We start from the raw sequence: 12,533 nt of genomic DNA on the forward strand, positions 1-12,533 counted from the left end.
TCCGAGCGCGTGCTGCCCACCCGTCTGCCCTGCCTCACTTCCCTGCGAGAGCCGTCCTTCTGCAGACCCTGGCCTGAGCCGCCCTCCCCGCCTCTGCCCCTGCCCTCCACGGGCCTCGCTCCTGGTCAGCGCCAGGACAGGATGGCCGTGACGGGCGCCGTCTCCTGCAAAGTCCTGTGCTCGTCTCCGGACCCTTGTCTTTCTCAGACACTGGCGGGACTTTGCTTCACTCTTCTGAGCCTCGGGTCTCTTGCAGGGGGGCGTCGCTCCCGCGCTAACGCGAGCAGGGGCTCTCGGCCCGACCAGTCCGCGGCCGACGTGAATGGGGTGGGGGTCTTCAGAGTCTTGGCTCTCATTTCCCTGGATGAATTTTGAAAAGCTGTCAAACGGCTCGCACATTTTGAAGTCAACATTTTAGTTTTGTAAGAAATCGCAAATGTAAATAATTGCCAGGCACGGAATTTCTGGTGTGGTAAATATGGATGTTTTGAAGTAAAGCTGTTACTCTTGTCAACCTATCCAAGGAACTAAATATCAGCATGGTTTTTAGATTCCCATTTTATGTCTAAGTAAGCTCTACGCCCGCCGTGGGGCTCAGACTCACCGCCCCAGGGTGAGGAGGCCCCCACCCCATGGACCTGAGCCGGCCCGGCTCCCCATGGGGACATGGCTGTGACGCCCGCTGTTCGTCATTAAAAAAAAAATCATGTACTTGTTCTTTACCAGTCCACAAGCTTCATCAGAGTGTTTTCCCTTAAACTTATGGTAGACATCAGATTTTGGCCAGAATTTTATCCTGCAAGTAATATCTGCTCAGCTTGAAAGAGTCTGTGGATCCCCCATCACACTTCTTTGCAACCAATACACATGCAGGTTTTAATAAAAAATTCAATAAATAAAAAAACAAACTTTTTTCCCCCCAGTGACCGTAAAACTTATTTTACAATCTTGAAGTCTTTTGGTGAAGTAAATGACCGTGTTTGTCCTGGGGATGGGAATACACACCCAAGGGCTGTGGACCACTGGCTTCTGTTGGGGGAGTCTGAGCCCTGTGCTGTCACTCTAGCTGTCACTCTGTGGCTGTCACTCTGTGGTTCTCACTCTGTGGCGGTCACCCTGTGGTGGTCACCCTGAGGCTCTCAGTCTGTGGCGGTCACTCTGTGGTGGTCACTCTGTGACTCTCTCTGTATGGCTGTCACCCTGTGGCTGTCCCTTTTCCCATAAAGCAGACGTCATATTGTGCTATATATACAAAGCACTTATTTCCAAAAAAGGTCACATTCACAGGTGCCTGGGGTTAGGACTTCAACAGCTCATTTTGGGGACACTGTTTGACCCACCACAGTGTCCTTAGAGCTGGCCCTGGGACCATGAAGACCTTGTTGGGACCCCTGCGAGCCTGTTTGCTGGCCTGGGAGCTCTGCAAGGGCCAAGGGCGGCACAGCCCAGGGCTGGAGTGGGCTGAGGGCATAGCCTCGGGCTCGTGGCCGGCCCCTCTGGCGCTCGGGGCAAGCGCTCAGGCTCGCCGCGCACGCGTGTTCCTCCACTGTGGCTGTGAAGGCTTCGGAGAGCAGCCTTCGCGGGCGGGCAGGGCCCTCCCCGGGGGGAGTAAGTGCAGCCCACGCCCGGGGGGCCTTTCTTCCTCGGACGGGAGGACCCTGACCCGTGAGTGTCCGGCTTTGTGCGGTTAGGAGCAGCTCGGAGGGCCGCCCTGTGTGGTGCGGGCTGGCTTCCGTGGCGGCCCAGGCGTGGCGTGGAGCTCCCGGCCCCGCGGCTCCCCTGCCGGCCCCGTTCCCCGGCGGGGCTGCCGGCTGTGCCGCGATTGCAGGGTTCATGGCCGGAAGCCACGGCAGCGTGTTGTCTTGTGTTTTTGCTGCGTGCCGCTCATGAGGGTTTCTGCCAAGGACAAATGCAGGCGTGGGTGGCTCAGGGCCTGACTCTGACATTCCGATGCCAGACGGAGGCAGGTGGGGTGGGGACTGCCCGCCTGGCATGGGGGGATGGCGCCAGGTGCCCCCTCCAGTTACTGTTGGCACGTCTCCCCCTCCTTCGTTTCTCTGGATTCTCAGTAACTCAGAAGCCCTCAGTTACTCCGTGTGGGTGATGGGGTGCGTGGGGCGGGTCCCCGCGAGGGAGAGCCCTTCTCTGTCGCTGGGAGGCGGCTGGAGCGTCTGCCCTGGGTCTGCGAGTAGAGCGAGCCCCTCGCCCGGGAACCAGCGCTTTCTGTCTGTGGGACTGGATTTCCATCAGGGCTTTCCTGGGTTGTCGGGGCCCCTGCTCCCAGAGCGGGGGCAAAGCTCGCTCTGGGGCACAGAGGTAGCTCCTTCCTGCGCGAGGCAGGGCCACGCGGGATTCCGGCCGGTTGACGAATACGAACCCGTGAGCAACAAACACCGCTCTTCAAACACAGAATTCCAGAATAAATTCAACTAAGCCCCGCTTCCATGGGGAGTTGCCAGGAGTTTATTGGCTGTGTTCCCTAACGCACGAAGAGCGAGGCCGAGTTTACGCTGTGGCTTCCCATGAACAAAATGCTGAAACGCCGTCCCCTGTCCCGGACCGATGCTCCTGTTCCTGGGAAACTAGCCCAGGACAGGACTTCAGTCACGTCAGTGGGAAACGTGTCTCAGAAAAGGATGAAAAGACGTGGGACTCAGGCACTGACGCGCGCGGGCGGCCGCCGGGAAGCCGGCCCTGGGCCCCCGGCCCTACCACGGCGGCGGGAGCAGCGGGCACGTCTGTCCCCTCCGTCCTGGTGTCCCCCTCCTCTCGCTGAGCTGAACCACGCGGGTGTCTTCCTTTCGTGGATGTCCTGCGATGTGTCCCCTCAGAGTTCCGCAGGCCACGGCTCTGATGACGTTTCCACGGAGCCCCAGGACCCAGGCCGAGCTCCGTGGCCTTCCCAGAGGTCTACGTGGCCACCGGCAGTCAGCGGCTTTCACTGCCGCTTGGCAACGGGCTTCTCCTTTTTTACCGGGAATTCGTCTTCTCATTTACCCCCAAGTACCTGGTGGGCTTCTGCCTTGGCTTCCTCTGAGGACAGTGGGCCGGGCCGTGCGGTCTTCACTGGCCGGTTCCCCTCTGCTGGGAGGTGCTCTTGGCTTCCTCCTGGGTCTGCGGCTCGAAGAATTCCACACTCTGGTGCGTCTGTGGGCAGTGAGAGAAGCCGTCTTGCCTCATCCCGGCGTCTTTAGCTCGGTCTGGAGAACTTGGAAGAGATTTACTTTGGGAACGTGACTGATACCACCTGCCCCGCGCAGGAGGGCTCTCCCTCCGCACCGCTCTGCGCACAGCTGCGTGCCCGCCCGCGCGGGTGATCACGGGGCCCCCCGCCGCTCCAGCCGTGAGGGTGTGCATCCGTGGGGAGCAGACACGGACGGGGCGGAGAGGCCCGTGCGGCGGGAGGTAGGTGGAGAAGGCCGCACGTGCGTCGTGGGGAAGTCCGTCCCTCCTCTGCGTGGGAGCACTGGGCGGTGGCTAGGCCCGGCGCGGGTGCCGGTCTCAGTGCTGCTCCCTTGGAGCGGCCGGGGTTAGGGTTAGACGCCAGGGCGTGTGGTTCGTGGATGCTCCGGCCCTGTCTCGTCCTGACTGTGTGATCCCGGACAGGTCACTTGACCTCTCTGAGTCTGCTCACGGGGTGTGACATCAGCATTTGACAAGTGACGTGTGCAAGGCACCTGGCCTGGCCCTCTTCAGTGTATGCTTGGCACATGGCATGGGGACATCAAGGAAGCCGCCCGCCCCAGATGGGAACGGTAAGACTGGTTCCTCAGAGCGCCCTGAATTGGGGGTCCCATGACACGCGTGTGTGGCAGAGACCCGGGGCAGGCTGGGGAGAGGGAGACGTCGTGGAGGAAAGGGGGCAGAGGTGCCCCGATGAAGGCTGGGGCAGAGTCCTCTGATGGGCTGGGAGCTCGGCTTTCCCCCGTCATTGGTCCCGAGCTGCCTGAGAGTGGGAGGGGGACTGAATCAGGGACGCTGTCTGTTGCTGAGCTGGTTGCCAGACACTGTGGGTGGGAGTGTTGCCCTGTGTGGTCCCACGGAGACCTGTGTGGTCTCCTGCATGCCCAGCCGGTCCCAGCGCCCCAGGCTCTCCATGGGTCCCCCTCCCCCAGGGCCTCACTCCCCGGAGCCCCAGCTCAGGCTGCCAGATGCGGGGAGAGGCAGGGACAGCCACGGGGCACTTGGTAAACTGCGAAGTGTGGCCTGCAGGCCCCAGGGCCAGGACGGGGATGACGGACTTCCGACGGCCCCTTCCTCAACTGAGAACCCCTCCTGTTTCCTCTTTCCGACTGGGGCTCTGGGGCTTGTCTGCGGCGAGGAGACTGAGGAGACTGCGGGCTGCCCTTTGTGTCCAGGTGGTTCCAGCGCATTCTGCCTGGAGGGCTCGCTTCTCTGCGACCCGGCCTCTGGCCCACGTGGCTCCCGCGCTGGGGGGGCCCGGTGTTGCCGTGGGGTGCGCTGCCCTCCCTTGGGCCAGCACCCCCTGCAGCACCTGAAGCCGGGGCGGGGGGTGGGGGGGAAGAGCCTGTCTTTCCCGAAGATTTGGGTGCTGTTCGTAAAGGGTGTTTTGCATCCCTTTAGGTTTTTGAATCTAGTGCATGGGTCTTGATGATGGGATTTTTGGTGTCCCGACATTTCGTGCCGAGCTGGATCCCACAGAGCCTCCCCGCCGGCCCTCCCTGGTCACGTGCCTCCCCACGACATCTGTGGCCTGGGCCACAGCTGTGAGGCGGTGGGGGGTTCTCCCAGGGGGCCTCGGGCGATGTCGCTCCCTTCCCGCGCTCCCAGGCATCGGGCATCGCAGGGGAAGGGCCCTTTCCCACCGCGGCATCCCCTCCCTCGGGGTTCTGGGTAAGGAGCAGGTTTGCCGGGCTGGTTCTGTCTTGGTGAGTGTGGGTGAGGGGAGGGGAGACCCTGCTTGCCCCTCCAGATGTGGTGTCATGGGGAGGGGTGACGCTGTCTCGGACCCGAGTTGTCTGTGAGTCCTGGGGTTGGGGAGGGGACACCTGGGACAGCCGAGAACAGGAAGCCGTAGGCCCTCAACTTCCACAGAGGGTGTGTGTCTGCACGGGTGTGTGACAGGCAGGTGGCCCCTTGGTCCTTGTCACGGCCCCGAGGACTGAGGGGTTCAAGGTGACAGATTCTCTCTCTTTGCTTCCTGAGCCACGCAGCCGGGCCTGACCCCTGGCACCCGAGCTTCCCTCCAAGCCCTCTGATTCCAGTGCGCGCCCGGCTAGCCAGTTTGGGCAGAACCCCGGCCTCGGCATCTGAGGGGGCTCCTCCGCCCCTCCTGGGACGGCGTATCACCCCAACGCCTCTAGCAGGAATCCTGCCGGCGACTCGAGCCAGAAACCCTTCCTCCTGACTCTTCCTCCCAGTGGCACCGTCAGGACCTCACGACCGTCTCAGAGAAAACAAAGCGGGAGGGAGGTCATCGCCGTGCCGGCGGCTGTATTCGGAGCAACCGTGTGGGGACGGGCTGGGCCCCGTTCTGAATGCAGCATGGACACGGGGGACATCACGGCAAGGGGACCTTAGGGCTGGGCGGTTCTGGCTGCACTCACCTCCTAGAACTCCTGGGGACGGCCGCCCAGGGTGAGGAGGCATCGAGGGCGGGGCTCTTGCTGACACGGGGTGGGCCCGGGAGAAGGTCTGGGAGCAGGCCTGCGGCTGGCCAAGCAGAGCGCCTTGGTCGGACCCCCTGCTCCCTGGCCGTGGAGTCCCCTTTGCCCGTGAGTCTCACGTCCTGTCCCGGCTACAAGACCCTGCCGTTGCCCTCTTGATTCAAGTCTGGCTTTCCTCCTGTAACAGACGTCATGACTCTTTTCTCCTTACCAGGGGCCCCCAGTGCTCCCAGGGAGGGGGCGTGTGCTCAGGCCTCCAGAGGCCCCAAAGATGGGGCCTGGGCTCCAAGCCTGTCTGGGGGGCAGCCCCTGCCCCAAGGGGCCCCAGCTTTCCTCGTATCTTCTGCAGCCCTCAGCCTAAGCCCCATGTCTGGTGTCCAGGACAGGGCCCACAGGAGAGAGCAGGAGCCAGAGGTCTGGGGGGGCTGTGGTCGACATGAGGGGCTGGAGGCTGATATCAGCCTGGGCAGAGTGGGCCCTACTGCAATGCCATAAGCATTTATTGAGCTCCTACTGTGTACCACAGGTGCATTCTGCAGGACAGAGAAGGACAAGCAGCTGGGCCCTCCCGAGGAGGTCAGGCAGGATCTGCAGGGCCCAGCGGGGTCTCTGGCTGGGACCCCTCACGCAGGACGGGCCCTTGGGGCTAGATGGTGCCCCCGGGCCCATAGCCCCACACCCTGTGACCTGCAGACTGTCCTGCTACGCGTCTACAGAGCCCTCCCACCGTGCAGCTTTGGGGACCCGGCTGGACCCCTGCCCCCAGGAGAGTGGTAGAGTGCAGCCAGGGGCTTCTGGCTTGGTAACTGGCCCAGGGAGTGTCCAGACCCTAGCCTGAGCCAGTTGTCTGTGGAGCTGGACCTTTCTGGGAGTGGACCAGGCCTAGCAGTGGCCACTGTCCAGCCTGGGCTGGCAGCTGGGGGCCTGGGGTGTGCGGGGCCTGTAATGCGCCTCACCGACCCCCAGGCCACGCTTTAGCCCTGCATTTCCTCCAAAAACCAGCTCCGAAGGCCATGTCCTTACTGATGCGTGAGTCATCCTGGAGCAGAGGGTCGGTCTGGGGTCCCACCGACCGAGGCTCCAGGAGGCCATGGAGTTCGCTCTGGCAGGTTCCGGCTCCAGGGACCCGGCTCTGTCCCTGACCGGCAGTGGGACCCCAACCGACCTGTTTACGGACCCAGCAGGGAGGCGGGGAGAGTGAAGGCGACCCATAGGGCCCAGCCCAGGGCCCCGCCCACCGCCCTCCCACCCCACCCCCTCCACCCCACACCCCCACCCCGAGGTCTGGACCTTCTCGTGTTTTGTCCTTCCTCCCGGGGGGCCACCGTTTGGCTCCAGGACCCCCGTCTTCCCATGAGGGCCCCCGCGGTGGCCTGTTTGAGCTGGGCCCCCCCACCTCTGGCGCCCCCCTCCCTCTGGCCGCCCCCCTCCCTCTGGCCGCTCCCCTCCCTCTCGCCCCGCCCCTCCCTCTCACCTCTCCCCTTCCCCTCCCCTCCCCCTCCCCCTCCCTTCCCCCTCCCCCCTCCCCTCCCTCTCTTCGGCTCCTTCCTTAGAGCTTGAGCCAAGTGGCTCAGGTCCAGTGGCCTCAGGCAGGAGGCCCAGGGAGCTGGCTGACCCCCAGGGTCTCTGTTTCTCTGGGGTCTGCCTGCCTCCTCTCTCCTGACCCTAGAGTGACTGTTCTGTCCTGTGCCCCAGCTCAGAAGGGCAGGGGACCCGCGTCTGAGGTCGCGCAAGGTGGGTAGGTGAAGCCAGGGGGGGCTGGGAGACCCAGGCGCCCCAGCATTCAGAAGGCGGAAAGGCCGATGTGCACCCCCGCTCCAGAAGCAGGACGGCAGCACATGAGGCCCGGAGACAGGGCACAGTCCCCGGCTAATCTCGATTCACTTCCCACTGCTGACCCGTTCTCAGGGCGGCCCTGGGCACCTCTGCCTCCAGCCCACAAGGACCCTCACTTGTCCGTGCTTGGTCCTTGGTCCTGGCATCGGCAGCTGCGGCCGTAACCCAGCGGGGCCCTGGCGCGGTCCCCTTCCCCCTGCTTTTTCCCTTGTTTCCTGCCGAATGCCTATTAAAGCATTTCTACGGCTTTACTGAGGTAAAACTGACGTTTCCGGAGCCTCACATATTTACGATGTGCGTGGATGCCCCAGGAGGCCAGCATGGGGGTGGGCACGGCCATCTCGTTTGCCCCGGTGGGTTGGAGGGTCCCTTGGGAGTGGCCAGTGGGCTCAAGGGAGACACAGTGTGGGGAGGGCCGGGAAGGACGCCCGCACACTTGGAGCAGGAAGCCGGAGCAGAGGATGAGGCCTCCGTACAGTGCACGCGGCTGGAGGCCAGGGCCCTGTCCCCGCCAGCAGCCCGGGCCCGGGGGCGTGCAGAACCAGCACACCGGCCGTTCGGGCTTGGCAGCCTCCTGTCCCCTCCAAGCACGAGAGACTCCTGAGTGCATTCAGGGGTCTATGGCAAGTAACCAAGGTCACCAAGTTACTCATTGCGCAGAAGCTGTTTTTTTCTCCATCTTATTAGAGTAATTTTCAATCTGGTTAAATCTGGACTAAATTGCACTTGGCCTCAGGAAGACCCAGCCACTTAGTCTCTGCATTTGCTTCTAAAGCCTGGGTTTCGAGCGTGCAGAGAGGACATTCAGGCTCACAGAGGGGAAGACGTACGGCTTCATGGAGTTTTGTTCTGAACATACTGCTTGAGGCCAAATGCAGACGCCGGCGCAGGTGGTGCTGGTGGACCGGACGGGCTGGGGTAGGGGCAGCCAAACTGTCCTGGAGCCCTGCCCGGCCCCCATCGCCACGGGCAGCCGGGGCGGGACGCGGGCAGGCTCTCCAGTGCCGCGTGGAGGGCACGCCTTCTCTCCATGCAGACCCCCGGGACATACCTGTTTGGGCACAGACCAACAGTCCTCCTGCGGCTCCAGACCCCTGATGCAGGGCTCAGGCCTGCCCTGGCAGCCCACCCACGTCAGACCGGGGACTCTGACTCTGGGAGCAGCATCGTGCCCGAGCCCCCGTCCCCTGTACTCACGGGACACGAGCGCCTGTTTGCAGGAGTGCAACCCCACGATGCAGACCACATCGACATCCGGCCACTGACCACTCAGGCGCCTACTCAACACACCGTGCCCCAGTCCTGAGTCCCCACCGCTGCCCATGGCGCCGGATGCTCCCTCCAGAGCACTGGCCCCCACCCCACAGGAGACATGAATGTCACCCAAGTCATCGCACCGAGGCCACGAGCCTCACAGAGGCCATGGGCACTTGCCCCTCTGCCACCAACACTAGGCACTCCTCTAGCAGGAGGCCCCGGCCACCAGGACACTGTCCCCTCCCGACGTGGACCACGAGTCCTGTCCCAGGCTGTCCCATGGCAGGACACCATCCCTTTAGGATGAGGACCCTGAGCGTGCTCCCCACCAGGACACAGATGTGCAGGACCTTCCGTGGGAGGCCGAGGCTCAGCAGCGGCCCTCACTGTGTGCTCCCCGGCGTGAGGACAGTGACGTCTGGAGAAGCTGTGTTTTGCTGTTTTAAACGTCTCGCACTTACAGACTCTGGGTACCTGGTGGAGGTGATATTTTGGATGAACCAGAAACCCTTGCAAATGAATTTCCGAGCCAGCCTGCAGCTGGCGTGGCCCTCAGTGACACCGTGAGGTCCCCGAGTCGCCGCCACGGTGCTTGTGTGACGGGGTGTGCCTTGAGACCCTGCCCGCACCCGGACAAGCTGGGGGGCAAGGCTACGTCCCGTGCTCACGTGGGCGAGGAGCACCCCTAGTGGGACACTGTTGGTCTGGCTTCTGAACCAGCTGTTGGTGGCGGTCCCTGCATTCGCAGGCTCCACACGCCGTTCCCTAAAATCATCATGCCCGGGGGCCGTGCCAGCTTGGCGTCCATGTGCGGCTGCCGTGGCCCCGGGAGGCGGCCCGGGTCTGCAGGGGGCTCCCTGGGCTCATGCTCCTTCCAGGCGGCTCCCCAGACCTGGGGATCTTGGGGGGACTTGTTTGGCAGGGCCCTGACATATGCACACAAATTGTGTAGGGTCAGTGTCCTTGGGACCCATTGTCCCCCGGGCACCCTTGGGGCCTTCCACACACAGGGCCGCTGTAGGTTGTCTCCCGGTCACCCACTCCCAGTGGATGCTCTCTGCTCCCAATGACCTACCTCGCAGCCCACGGCTGGGGTCCGCACAGCCTGGGCGGGGGGCGATGTGGGCGTACCCTGCCTGCGTGTGCCATCTGCGGGGGCTCCTGGGGGTGTAAGCCTCTGTCCTCTCTGCTTGTGTCCAGCCCCGTGACATGGGTCTACTGGGACTCACGTCTGACCTCCAGCTACCAGGGCTTCACGGACAGAAGTTCTTCCTGGGGTCCAACCACATCCCTCTGGCGGCACGAGGCGTGGCTGCACACTCTCCATCCCGCCTCTGTAGCCCTCGGTTGGCAGGAGCCTGACTGTGCCCGGGGGCTCCTGGAGGGACCTGGTTCCCTTCTCCGGGGTGCCAGAGTGGGGAGGTCTATAGTAGGCGAGGGCCTCCTGGCCTGTGGGGTGGGAGGTGGGGCCTCAGTGGGGCCAGCTTCTGGGGGAAGGTGGGCTGGGATGAAGCCTTCGGGGTCTGAGTGCCTGTGGTATGTGCCCCGTGTCCTCGTAGGGCTCTCACCCTGTCCCCGTCCCCACCTTCTGGGCACAAGCAGAGCTGGCCTCCGTCCGAGCCGGGGTCCCTCCTCCCTGACGGGTGGGCAGCAGAACGGTCTTTGATCTTGGATCCAACAGGCAGTTATAACCCAAAGGTGCCCGTTTGATAATGAATCATGGGATAATGCTTCTGCTTTCACCAGGTGAGAAGGACGCCCTGGCACGAGCAAGTGGCAGAGTCAGTGGTCCCCAGAGGACCCGCCGTCCTCAGAGCCAGGACCCGCATGCACGGCCTCTGGCTGCCGGCGACACCCAGGCCTGGGGCCCAGCAGCAACGCCCTCCCCACCCTTAGAGTGAGGGTCCCGTGGGGGAGGGGGTGGGGGGACGGCAGTTCCGCATGGGCAGCAAGTGGGGATGGATGTGGCCGGGCTGCAGCCCCTTGTGTCCCTAACCCTAACCCCCTCCCTGCCGGCTCCGTACCTGTCTAGGGCCCTGAGCGCTGTGGGCAGAGCTGGGCACCATGTGGGGGCCTCCAGGACAGCTGCCTTTGCAGACGGGATCTGTGCCACGCGCCCGCCCCCAGCAGCTGCTCCTGGGCGCTAGCCCCAGACAGCTGGCACTCACACCCTCTGAGCTGACCGTTGTCCCAAGGCAGGGCTCCTGGGGGCTCAGGGCTACCCCTGACCGCCGTGTAGAGCCCCAGGCAGGCAGGACAAGGTGTGAGGGGCAAGGCTGCTCACCCTGAGCCCCGATCCAGTGCGTTCCCCACAGACCCGGCCGTGCCCGTGTCGGCAGGGCCCACAGGGGCTCCCCTGTAGTCCCTCATTCAGAGGGGGCCCTGGGGGACTTTGGAGGGGCCCGGGGGCAGTGGGGTGCCCTTCAGCCGCGAGTGCCAGCGCTCTCCAGCGGTTGGAGGAGGGCAGAGCCCCAAGGTGAATTCTGGGGCGGGGCGGGGGCCCGACAGGGCAGGCGTGAGTGGCTGCAGCCGACTGCGCCATGAGCAGCGGTGGCCGCTGTGGCAGCTTTGTGCTCGGACCGCTTGAGGGATGCTGTTCAGACCTGCCGGGCGTCTGGAGCCCTCGGGCTGCCCAGAGATGCTGGGGCGGCTCCGACCTCCAGCCACATCCTTCCGGAAATCTGTCCGTTTGGCCCTGCGCTGCTGCTGAACCGGGGACCCCACGCTATACAAACATGACACGCAGCGGCAATGGGGTCACCACGCTGTCCTGAGTGGACTCCGGAGGCCGAGTCAATATCGAAACACGCGAGGTTCAACACTGACCACTGACCTTCTTTGGTTTGGTCACGAGGCGGCTCTGCCGGGCCTGCCGGGGGCGAAGGGCCACGGGGGGCACCTGCCTGGGGGCCAGAGTGTCCGGGGCAGCGGCCTCTCTGGGCTCCTTGGCCCCAGCCTGGGCTGTGTGGGCAGAAGCAGGAGCCACGTGCCGAGGTAGGCCCACCCCGTCAAGGACGAGAGACGCCATTAACCAGCCTCGCAAGCGGCCAACAGTGCAAAATACTGTATTTTGTCTGACGGCTCTGCAGGTGCACACGGCACGGCGTCGGGTCTCTGGCTCCTACTGGCTACGGAAGCAGGCGGACGGGCTGCACAGAGACAGCAACTGCCTGCCGTCGTCCGGTTGACCTGTGAGGACGCGCGGGGCTGGTGGGGGCTCGGGACATCGTCAGGTTTACAAGAATCCCGGGAAGCGAGGCTCCTTGTGCTCAGATACTGAGCGTTGGCCCTGGGACACCCGACACCCGACGCCCCTGAGGCGTGCGCTCAGGTGGCTCTGCTCCTGGTGAGACCCTCCCCCGGACAGCAGAGTGCACTGAGGTCCCACAGCGACGGCATCGGTGCAGGGCAGTGAGACGGGCACTCGAGTGTCTGGAAAACACCGACTGTGTGTGCACGGTGCGTCGGGTGGGCGCACGTGTGGCGCACGTGCGGTGGGCACGGAGTGTGTACGACGCGTGCGCACATGTACAAGCGTGGAGACGTATGCACACGTACATACGTGTGGCACACACGTGTTGTGTGTGCGTGCGTGTGCGCGTGCGTGTGTGCCACGGGTCTGGGAGGAGGGAGGGAGGAATGACTGGCAGTCCTGCACACGTGTTCTCAGGTGTCCGGGCTCTGCCTCCGTGGGGACCCCGGACCCCTGCCCCTGCAAAGGGCCCCTCGCTCCACACACAGCTCACTCTGACGCACAACGGTCATCTGAGTCGGGGCTTCAAGCCCAGATGCTCCTGGAAATGCCAGCCCCCC

Source organism: Martes martes (assembly GCF_963455335.1).
Source record: "Martes martes genome assembly, chromosome: 14".
In the NCBI taxonomy this organism is placed as follows: domain Eukaryota; kingdom Metazoa; phylum Chordata; class Mammalia; order Carnivora; family Mustelidae; genus Martes; species Martes martes.